Source organism: Globicephala melas, chromosome 15 (assembly GCF_963455315.2).
Source record: "Globicephala melas chromosome 15, mGloMel1.2, whole genome shotgun sequence".
NCBI classification, from domain to species: Eukaryota; Metazoa; Chordata; class Mammalia; order Artiodactyla; family Delphinidae; genus Globicephala; species Globicephala melas.
In genome coordinates this window covers 604,189-614,345 of record NC_083328.1, presented here as the reverse complement: position 1 = coordinate 614,345, position 10,157 = coordinate 604,189, and the positions used below count along the sequence as shown (strand labels likewise).

The following is a 10,157-nucleotide window of genomic DNA, read 5'->3' as shown; positions in this document are numbered from 1 at the left end:
TGGGGAGGAGGGTGGCCGGGAGCCTGCACAGCTCTCCCCAGGCAGGGCCAGCTCCGCGAGGTTCCCAAGCGGCTCGTCCCTGGGGGAGCCTCCGTCTCTCTGCAGCTCGAGCCTGGCCTGCTGGAGGAGAGGCTTGTGGTAGGGGAGGTGGAGGGCGATGGTGGTTAGGGCGACCAGGAACCACCAGCTGAGCGGAGGCCGCGCCCCCTGGGTAGGAGCTGCCTGCCTGGTCCGCTGGACGCCGAGCAGGACGCCGAACGCCGGCAGCGGGACGAAGGCCAGGCTGTCAGCTGGTCTGCCTGACACAGCCTGGTTTCGCAAAGCTCTCCAGACGTGCCCAGGCAGGGCCGCTGCCCCCGACGGCCACCAGGCCAGCCCCCGCGGACAGGACAGAGGGCGCCACGGCAGGAATGCGAATGGCATCGCCAGCTGCACGTCCTGCGTGTTGAGGTAGCAGATGTTGGACAGAAAGGAGAGGACGGCACAGCCCAGGTCGGCCGTGGCCAGGAAGTCTGGTCGGCCGACGGCCGCGAGTGACAGCATCGTCACTAGCAGGCCGGGGCTGTGAGGTCCAGCAGGCAGGCTTCTGCCCCCCAGCCTGGCGAGGCCCCGGAGGAAGGCGGTCGGGGTTAAAGAGCCCACAGGGACAGAGCCACGTAGCCGCGTAGCCAACGCGACACCTCGCGCGGCCACGACGTCCTCGCTGGCTGTGGACACACGTCATGGGAGCCAGCTCTCACCAGGGGGACCTGGGCTGCCCTAAGTTAGGGACGCCCTGTGACCTCATTGAAAAGTTTTCTGGGTCCCACCCCGATTCCCGAGGAGGGTGGGCGGCCATGGGAAGTGGTGGATCCTGGGCAGGTTCAAGCTGGGTCGCACTGGAGCAGGGTGGGATACAAGGACCCCCCTCCACCTCCCTCGGTGCTGATGGAGCGCATTCTGAGAATCACTATAGCGTGTGCGCCGCAGAAGGGTTCAGTGCAAGGTGTCCAGGATGGGGTTCAAGGATCTCCATTTCCAGCCCGTCGGCGCGTCCTGCGGGTCTCGTGGGGCTTCTGCCCTCGTGACGGGAACGAGCAGCCAGAGTCCACGCTGCTTGAAGGCGGGGTGTCGCCGCCTTTGGAGCCAGAGAAGTTCTGACCAGTTCTGGCCTCTCCCTGGGGATGGGGGCTCTGCTCAGGCCTGAGTCCTGGAGAGGGAGGCCTTGAAGTGACAGTGCCCGCGGGCTCAGCCTTCCCGGCTTGGAAATCATCTTGTTTCCACGTAAATGTCTCCCCTCCGCAAACTTCACCTAAATTGATGAGGAGGGAGGGCGCTGCTGTTGCTCAGAGGAAACTGAAGGCAGTAAGCTGGAAACCATTTCCACAGACGCCGAAGGGGGGCCGGCTCCACCCACGGAAGGGCCGCGGCCGCGCTGCCGGTGCTGCGTGACTCGGCACAGGCCCTGCGTTTCGACGGCGTCCTCGGGCACACTGGCTGCCTGACTGCGGTCTCTGCATCCACGGGTTTGCTGTGGCCCTCCTCCTTGCTGTCTCTGGCACACGCGTGTGCTTGTACACACATGCCTGTACACGTGTGTACAACGCCGATGCCCTGCCTGAGTGCTGCTTGGTGTGCTGGCTTTGTTTTGACCCGCAGAGAGCACTGCCCACGTCCTCACCCTGCTCTCCACCCCACGCGCGGGCAGGGGTGTCTGGACCCTGGAGCCGCTCGTTCCCAGGTATGTGCCTGGCTTTCTCCGTCCGAGAGACACAGTGCATAGTGATGTTTTCCATGTGCCAGTGCTTAAGGCCGTGAGCGACTGCCAGGATGCTGGGTGACGTCAGAATTAAGATTGGTGACCAGACTGAGAGGAAATGAGTTGGCCTGTCTCTTTAATTAAGGCAAATTGGAAAAAAGATCTCGTGAACATCGACCCCAGGTCGGAAGACGGCATCAGGCTGTCCTGGTGTCTGATCTCCACGGCGGCCGGCGTTTCAGGCCCCTTCGGGCATGCGCCTTGGTCCCTGCCGGTGGTGTGGGGTCAGGGCCACGCAGCTGTGGCTGTCAGCTGTCACCTGGTGGCCGGGCAGGGGGAGGGTGTGTGTCCGAACCTGGCCCCAGAGTGCCTCCCGGCCTTCCCTCCAAGGCCAGGGCCTTCCTTGGGTGAGGAGAACCCCAGTGTTTGTGTGTGTGTGTGTGTGTGTGTGTGTGTGCGCGCGCGTGTGTGTGCGTGCTAGAACCACTTTAATATAATTATACGTACCTGCGAAATCCAGAAAGAAAGGTTCATTCGTGTATAACTTTTCCAGTTAACACCTGCAAGCATAAACAGCGAGGATCTCAGCTTGTAAATTCATCAGGGTCAGAGCATTGACCAACGTCTCTTTACTGCTGGGCTTACCAGCAGCAAAGTACAGATGAGTTAGTGTCCTTTTGTTTCTCTTCTCTCACTCTCCTTGTCCAGAGACATTTAGTTGTAAAGTTTCAGTGCGGCTCACCTCCGGCCAAAGGTAATCTTTCTAGATGAGTACTCAGTTGCTCTGAATTTGCTTGTAATCATAACCCATTTAACCACAGAAGAACCCCTGCAGAGGCGGAGTTCAAGGTTGCTCTACGATAACAGGAGATCCCCGTTTTGAAGCCTAGCACAGACTAAAAACCGCAGGCGCACCGTGTGTGTAAGACGCGCACTGACTGTCTCGTAAGCACATACTGACTCCTCGTGAACATTAAAAGCAGAGCGTCTAGGACAGTCGGTCACACAACTCGCACAGCCTGAAAAGTTTTCAGTGCCAACTACCAGTTGGTCGTGAAGCGTGAGTGAGCTTGAGACCCTGTCCATTCCTAAGATCCACCCAAGGATTGGCTGAGACATTGGAACCTCTGCTTGAGAAGGCTATGTCCTTCCCGCCTTTCCCTCACAATTTCGTTTTGTTTGTTTACCTTTGGTGGTATTTGGTTGCACGTGGCTAGAATGCTTTCGATCACTTTGCGAATCAGCAAAACCAATGAGCTATAACTATGGTAGGATCTTAAGTATCGAATGGTTGGTCCATTTCAGGTAGCTGGTTGGCAGGCCCCCTAAGGCCTTTCATTTTTCCTTCTCTGCCTCCCGGGACATCGATCAGAAGATGAGCCTGAGCATCACACCATCCTACGTGTCTAACCAGTGCCTGGTAAAACCGGCTAAAACTGGAATGTCTAGCTCAGCACATTTAAAAATCACCCACAAAAAGAGGTTCTGCAGGTCCCCACAAAACCTGGAATTCCCACGAAGATGTCTATCTTTATAATCCAAGCAGTCAGCATTGAAGTTAAGCTTCCAGGAGGCAGTTTGGTCCTTATAATCCAAGCAGTCGGTGGTTCAGTTAAAACCCAAGCTTGAAGCTCCATACCCCTGGGTGGAAAGAGAAGCTGGGGACGGATTGAGATGGCTGGTAGACTGCACTGGTGCCCGTGGGACTGAGCGTGGTCCCTCCACGGGAAGCTGGTGATCATAGGGGCCACATGAGATCCACAGTCCACGCCCCCAAAGCAGGAAGTTGAGCCGGCACATCCTCGACTGTAACCTGAAGCCTGAGTATAGGTCGTGGGACAGGACCTCTGCATGCGGGAAGAGGAGGTGGACGAGGGATCTGACAGTGGGGGGACGGAAGCTGGGCTCCAGATAGACACAGGAGCACTGCTGCTGGAAACGGCTGGGCCTGAGGTGCTAGAGGGGGCAGTGAACTGGCCACTTGTTCCACCCTCTGAGCTCACTTCCCGAGAGGAGACGTCCTCTCTCTGGCAGGCCTCACTGTTTTGACCTCCATTCTGCTGCTGCTGCTGGCGGCGGCACTTAGCGCTTCAGTTCTTCAACCACACCTGTACCCTGGACTTGGGCAAGTTGATTTTCAGTGCCACCTCTTCCCACATGAAGACATCTGGGTATCGGGTCTTAGCCAACAACGCTTCCAGCACATCTAGCTGCGCCCGGGTGAACGTCGTCCTCTCCCGCCGCTGTTCCCAAGGGGTGGCCGGGTAGCCCATCAAGGGGCGCAGCAAGCCCATGCCCGACGTGGTCAGACTCAGCCCACTGGCTGCGTAAGGCGGTTGCTTAAGATAAGGCATCGTGCTAAGGTTGTTTGGAGGGGCAAAGTCGGCCCAAATCCGGGGACCCAGCCGGAAGGTCTCGCTTCGCCCGGGGTGGACAGATTCAGAGTCCTGGTGGGTGGGTTTGGAGTGGTGGAGCTAAGGCAAAGCAAACAAACAGAGGTGCTGGTTTACCGCTTTGGAGGACGCAGCTCTTCCACGTTCCACCGCTAACTTAAGAAGAGTGAACCCCAGCTTTACAGCATCATCTTTCTTCCCCCACGCCGTGGGCTTTCTGGCGGGGGGCCGTGGACGTGGGGTCCACAGATGGGAGTTGGTGTCCTGGCGTGGCCACGGCTTGTTGCGCCTGGGCCACCTGAACTCTCGGGTCCTGGCCTCCCCATCTGCACAGCGGACACCAGAACAGCCTCTTCCTAGGCTTGGTAAGCTTCACGGACAGGAAGACCCTGCAGAGCCCCTTGCCAGGGGTGGGCACTGGGGCGCTGGTTTCCCCATCCGGCCAGCCCACCCGGCAGGGCTCCGTTCCCTCTCCTCCCCAGGCACGCGAGCAGAGGGTAGAGTTCGTGGCTTCAAGTACCTTGCAGACCCACATGGATGCCCACGCCTTCCTTTGCTTTCAGAATCCGGCCCGGGGGCCAGGTGTCCTGGCGGGTGGGACCTGGGACCTGGCTCCCTGAGTCCCTGGTCTTGGAGGGCCCGCCTGGCGCAGCATGGTGGGTCTAGGGGCTCCGAGCCCTCCTCCCAGCGGGGCCCCGGCCACACACCTGACCGAGCGACAGCCTCCTCACCAGCCGGGCTGACCAGCTGTCCTCAGCTCCATTCCTGGGTGTATTTGGGAAGATAGCGTGAAACGCTGGAGACGTTTTCTCCGGAAATCGTCCACGATCCCGTCCCACCCCCCCGTTCCCACCCCTCTGTAGCCTGGGATCCACTGTAGCCTTGAGGGTCTCCCCTCCCCTTCACCCCCAATGAGAAGCGGGGGGACAGGGCACAGAGAGGGGTGGACGAGCTCTCAGGAGTCGGGGCGCCCACCACGGGCAGACACGGTGGTAGCACTTTCTGCACGGATTTGCTCCGAGCTGACGGGGGTCCACACGAGGCGGTGCAGGCGTGATCCCACCTTACAGCTGAGCTGTGAGTCAGAGCGATGACGCGGGGGTCGCTGGTGGCGTCCAGCCCTGCGCCTGGACTGCCGGACCCAGGAGCCGGAGGGTGTGTCAGCATGTGCCCACGTGAGGTCTGTCATCGGGGGGCATCTGGCCTGTGAGCGCAACCCACGCCAGGCGCCTGGCATCCTGGCGCCGGTCCTCGACGGTCGGCGTCTGGCCTGGCCAGGTGGGGCCTGTTCTCGGCAGCCGCGCGATGCGGCCCGAGCAGGATTCGCCGTGACGTTGGGTCGTTTCTGGGTTTGGGCTCTATGAGCAGAGGTACCATCAGAATTTGTGGGTGGGTTTTCACCTGAGCGTAAGTTTCCTTTCCCCGGTGAGCGCCTGAGGGTGTGCTCGTGGGTTCACAGGGCAAGCGTTTGAGGCACGTGAAGCAGCCAGCATTCTCCCACGTGGCCGGCCACCTGCCCTCCTGCCGGGAGCCTCCCTTGGAGGCTCTTATGTGAGGCTTGGAATTTCCCAGGAAGACGGACCCCCGGCTTGTTCTGGTGCCAATTTCAGACCAAGGGCCAGGGCTTCTGGGGCCCTTCCCTCAGCCTTGCAAAAGGGTCACCAAGGTCCAGCCCCGGGTTCCCCGGGAGTGCCCGCGGCCCGAGCCCAGAGGATGCTGTGCCCTCCGTGGCAGCTCTTGGCCGCCGCTCCCGACACAGTCCTGAGAGGGTCTACAAAGCGGGCCTCGCTCACCAGGATTGCCTGGGTCAGAGGGTGGGGAGACGAGCCCGTCCCAGTGGTGGGGGTTCTGTGTGGGGTTTGGGTGGTCCTGTGTCTACACGGAGCAGGCTCCACGTCTGGCGGGAGTGCGGCCAAGCCCCTCGGTGCTTTGTGTGCTCCTACGCAGTTCTGCAGACATCTCATGGGTACGTAGCTCCGGTAGCGCGGTGACCATCACTTACTAACCACGGCCTCTGTGGACGCGTGCTTCTGAATATTTGCCATCATGGGTGCTTTTGGGTCCTGAGTGTGAACCTGTGCAGTCAGGGTCGCCCCAGTGGTTCTGTGCGTCCTCAGCTGGCCAGGACGGGGCACGGCCTCTGCCAGGCTCTCCTGCGAGCACTTGTCACCACGCTGCCCTGTGGTCCCATCTGACTCGCATGCTGACCTCTTGGGAACTGTCTTGGGCTGCGTCTTCTGAAGGGTCTCAGCACGCTGACTTGTAACCCTGAAGGCGCATGAGACATGGTGACCACCCCCACACCCTTCGTGTCAGCCTGCTGGTGGGAGGGGGCGGGCGGGCCACATGGCTCTCTAGCCCTTTCCACTCGGCCAGTCGCTGCCTGCCTCGTGCCCACCGGCAGGACTCGGCCTTTTAGGGCCTTCCTGGCTGCGTACATGTCCGCTCAAGTCCCCTGTGCTACACAGACCGGGGGCCGAGAGGCCAGGTGCGGCAGCGTGGTTGATGGTATGCACGCGGACCCCGGGTCTCTCACGGGTCCTGCCTGGGTTGGTGGCCCTGGGTCACAAGGTGGCGACTTCCTGCTGCTGCTTCTTCCTCCCTCCTTCCCTCTGAGTGTCTGCATAGACTTTTTTTTTTTTTTTTTTTTTTTTTTGCGGTACGCGGGCCTCTCACTGTTGTGGCCTCTCCTGTCGCGGAGCACAGGCTCCGGACGCGCAGGCCCAGCGGCCATGGCTCACGTGCCTAGCCAGCCGCTCCGCGGCATGTGGGACATTCCCGGACTGGGGCACGAACCCGTGTCCCCTGCATCGGCAGGCGGACTCTCAACCACTGCGCCACTGGGGAAGCCCTGCATAGACTTTTAATTCCACGCTCGCTGTTGTTTTTACGCTCAGATAGTCCCAAGCGAGGCTGAGGGGAGAGCTCCCGGTCCTGTTGACACGACCCATTCGTCTTCTAGCTCTTTCTTGCTTTCCGGTGAAGAGAGATGCCCGAGGCCAAATCTCTAAGGAACGCTGACCCTTCGTGTGACCCTCTGTAGATCTGGAAACTTCCTGTGTGCACAGGTGACGGGCAGTCCCCGCGGGGCTGGCAGCTGGCCAGCGTAAGCAGGCCCCTTCCCGTTGCACCAGTCGCTGCTGCCTCTTTCTCGATAAAAAGTTTTTCTACAAAAGCTCCAGCACTTCTTACACGTCCACGTCCCCTGACTGCTTTGCTCGCTCTTTACCTTCCTGCTGTGGCTCGGCCCCTGCGTGCAGTGCTCTGCCTTAGAGACCCGACTGCTGGAGGTCAGAGATTCGGCACGAAGTCCAGTGTCGGGCTGCCCCCGTGAAAGCCGGGCCCCATGGGCTCAGTGCCGCCGGGGGCTGTGTGTGTGCATGTGCGTGCGCACGCGGAGCGGCACCCCATGGACTGAGCTCACCTCCACTGCTGTGAGGGCGTGTCTTGTAAAAGCAGGATTTGCTGTGAGTCCTGAGAGCCCCAAGGCTCCTGGGCCAGAGCATCTGCACAGCCCGACTTCTGAAGGAAACTCCGGGACGCGGATGGGGTCTCCTCGTCTGGGGTCAGCGCTTCACGCTGTTAGGAGCTGCCCGGGGCCAGTCCCGCAGGCCCGCCTGCGCAGAGAGTGAAGGGCCGCGGCGGCCACTGGAGGGCGCCCCGCGAACACGCCTGCTTGGAGGCTGGCAGTCGGTCACCCAGCCGCCTGTTGTCCTGCTTAGAACCTAAAAGCGCAGTCCATCAGTCCATCGGCGACCTGCCTCGTGGGCTCACGTGGTGGTGAGGGCGGGCGGTTTTGCAGTGGCCCTGCCCCCTCTCCCCATGGGACAGCTGAGAAACCCACAGGCGTGAAGGAAGCGCTGGGTTCTCAGTGTCCAGGGCAAGGAGTGCTGACAGATGGCACAGCCGTGTGAGCAGCCCTCCGAGGAGCCCTGGCCTCGCGGGAGCCCTGAGCGAGCCAGTGGGTGTCTGTCCCCTTTGGAGGCTTGTGTGCGTGACGTGCAGAGCGGGAGTGAGATGCTCTGTCACCGTCTGTACCGCGGCTTTGGCCCCGCAGTGACGCAGGCATGTGGGATCCGACCTCCGTTGGCCCCGTGGACGCACCGTGGGCCCTTGGACGGCTCGGCAGCTGACCCGCGTAGGACTTACGGGCCCCACGGCTGCGGGCGTCCAGACCCACGTGGTGCAGGGTCAGCTGGGAGGAGGACGGAGGAGCCACGGGGTAACTGAAGAGGCTGGGGTTTAAGTCACGACAGGAAAAACCTGTTTCTGTGATACCTTCTGCTGTTTGCCGACATGTCACACACCCCTGGAAATACACACAGAAGAATTCAGAAGTTGGCTGATAACGAGCAAATAATTTGATCTTCAAGCCTGTGAGTCGTCTTCAGCAGTTTCCTCTTTCTCAGGCACAGGCCATCTGGGTGGACGTAACACGTTAGAAATGACAAAGCCCCCAAATCTCCCAACTGACTTTAAATTCAATAGCTTGATGTGTAGTTTAACTTCTTATTCCTGGTTTATCCTTTGTCAAGTGCCTTTTAAAAAAAAATTTATTTATTTATTTATTTTTGGCTGCGTTGGGTCTTCGTTGCTGTGCACGGCCTTCTCATTGCAGCGGCTTCTCTTGTTGCAGAGCACGTGCTCTAGGCGCGCGGGCTTCAGTAGTTGAGGGCATGCAGCCTCAGTAGTTGTGGCTCACAGGCTCAGTAGCTGTGGCTCACGGGCTTAGTTGCTCCACGGCATGTGGGATCTTCCCGGACCAGGTCTCAAACCCATGTCCCCTGCATTGGCAGGCGGATTCTTAACCACTGTGCCACCAGGGAAGCCCCTCAGGTGCTTTTTATAATGGAACAAATGTTTGATATCTTGATGTATCTGCTACAATTAGCAAAAGATCCAGTTTCCTACACTAAATTTTATAACCTTCATGAAATAAATTCAAGGTTAAACTCACCTTTGGGATCTTAAATAATGGAGCATGGCAAGCAAGGTAGGTGACCTTTTGTCTACTGACAAAAATAAGATCGTTAACTTTAAAATCATAGTCAAGAAGTGTCAGCAGCAGAATTAACGACCTTAGAACATAAGCTGGAAAACTTCTGGTATCTTGCAAATGCATTTGAAGAATATAGGACTGGTAAGTTAAGAAAACAGGATTGAGGGGACTTCCCTGGTGGTCCAGCGGTTAGGATTCTGCTTCCACTGCAGGGGGCATGGGTTCAATCCCTGGTCAGGGCACTAAGATCCCACATGCCGTGCGGCCAAAATAAATAAATTAATTAAAACACACAGAGAGATTAAAAAAAAAGGACTGAGTGTACCCTTCACCTTGGCTTTTTCCAAGTAGCTCCTCCTTCTCTTCTAAGTGGCTCGAGTCCACGGCCACACCACCCCGAGCCCCCAAATCAGAAGGGCTCCAAAGTTCACTGCAGTGTTTGGCAGCGTGGCAGGAGTACTGGGAATCAAACCAAACATACTGGGACGGCAGGAAGTGACCGAGGTGAATTCAGCATGAGATCGTCAAGCAAATGTCCACAGAAAGTAGGTTCTGTGTTGTGGCACCAGCGGCCGAGGCAAAGGTGGGCTTGTGCCCTGAGGTGCGGGGGCCCTGGGGGGGGATCTGAGATGCAGCAGAGGGGCCTGCAGCTGAGACCCCACTATGTCCCTCTGTCACCAGTAGAGGTGGACGCCGGGACGGGGGAGGGACAGAAACGCGTGGCTGCTGCTGTCTGACACCTCCCCACCCAGGAGGCCCCCAGAGACTAGACAGCTTGCGACCAAAGCCACTGAGAAATTGATCAGAAATAAAGTGATTTCAGGCCCCCCGTCCTGTTTGGGGAAGACCAGCTGGGCTGAGCGGTGCAGGACTGCAGGCAGAGATCTGGGCGCTGGGGGTTTACCTTTTCCCAGGAGCTGTGGGAGCAAAGAGCAGAAAGGGAAGCGGGGGGTGGGGGTGGGCTTTTATTCTCAGCTCCCACGGGGCTGCCGTACCTGCCGGGACCCTGTGGGGAGCCCTCAGCACA

General features: G+C 59.1%; 1 protein-coding gene across 1 annotated transcript in view; it reads left to right on the top strand.

Annotated features, from left to right (window-relative positions):
- The window catches only part of CHLSN (cholesin), a 96,627-nt gene that overhangs the window by 46,266 nt on the left and 40,204 nt on the right, over positions 1–10,157 (top strand). The gene's annotated exons all lie outside the window — the stretch shown is intronic.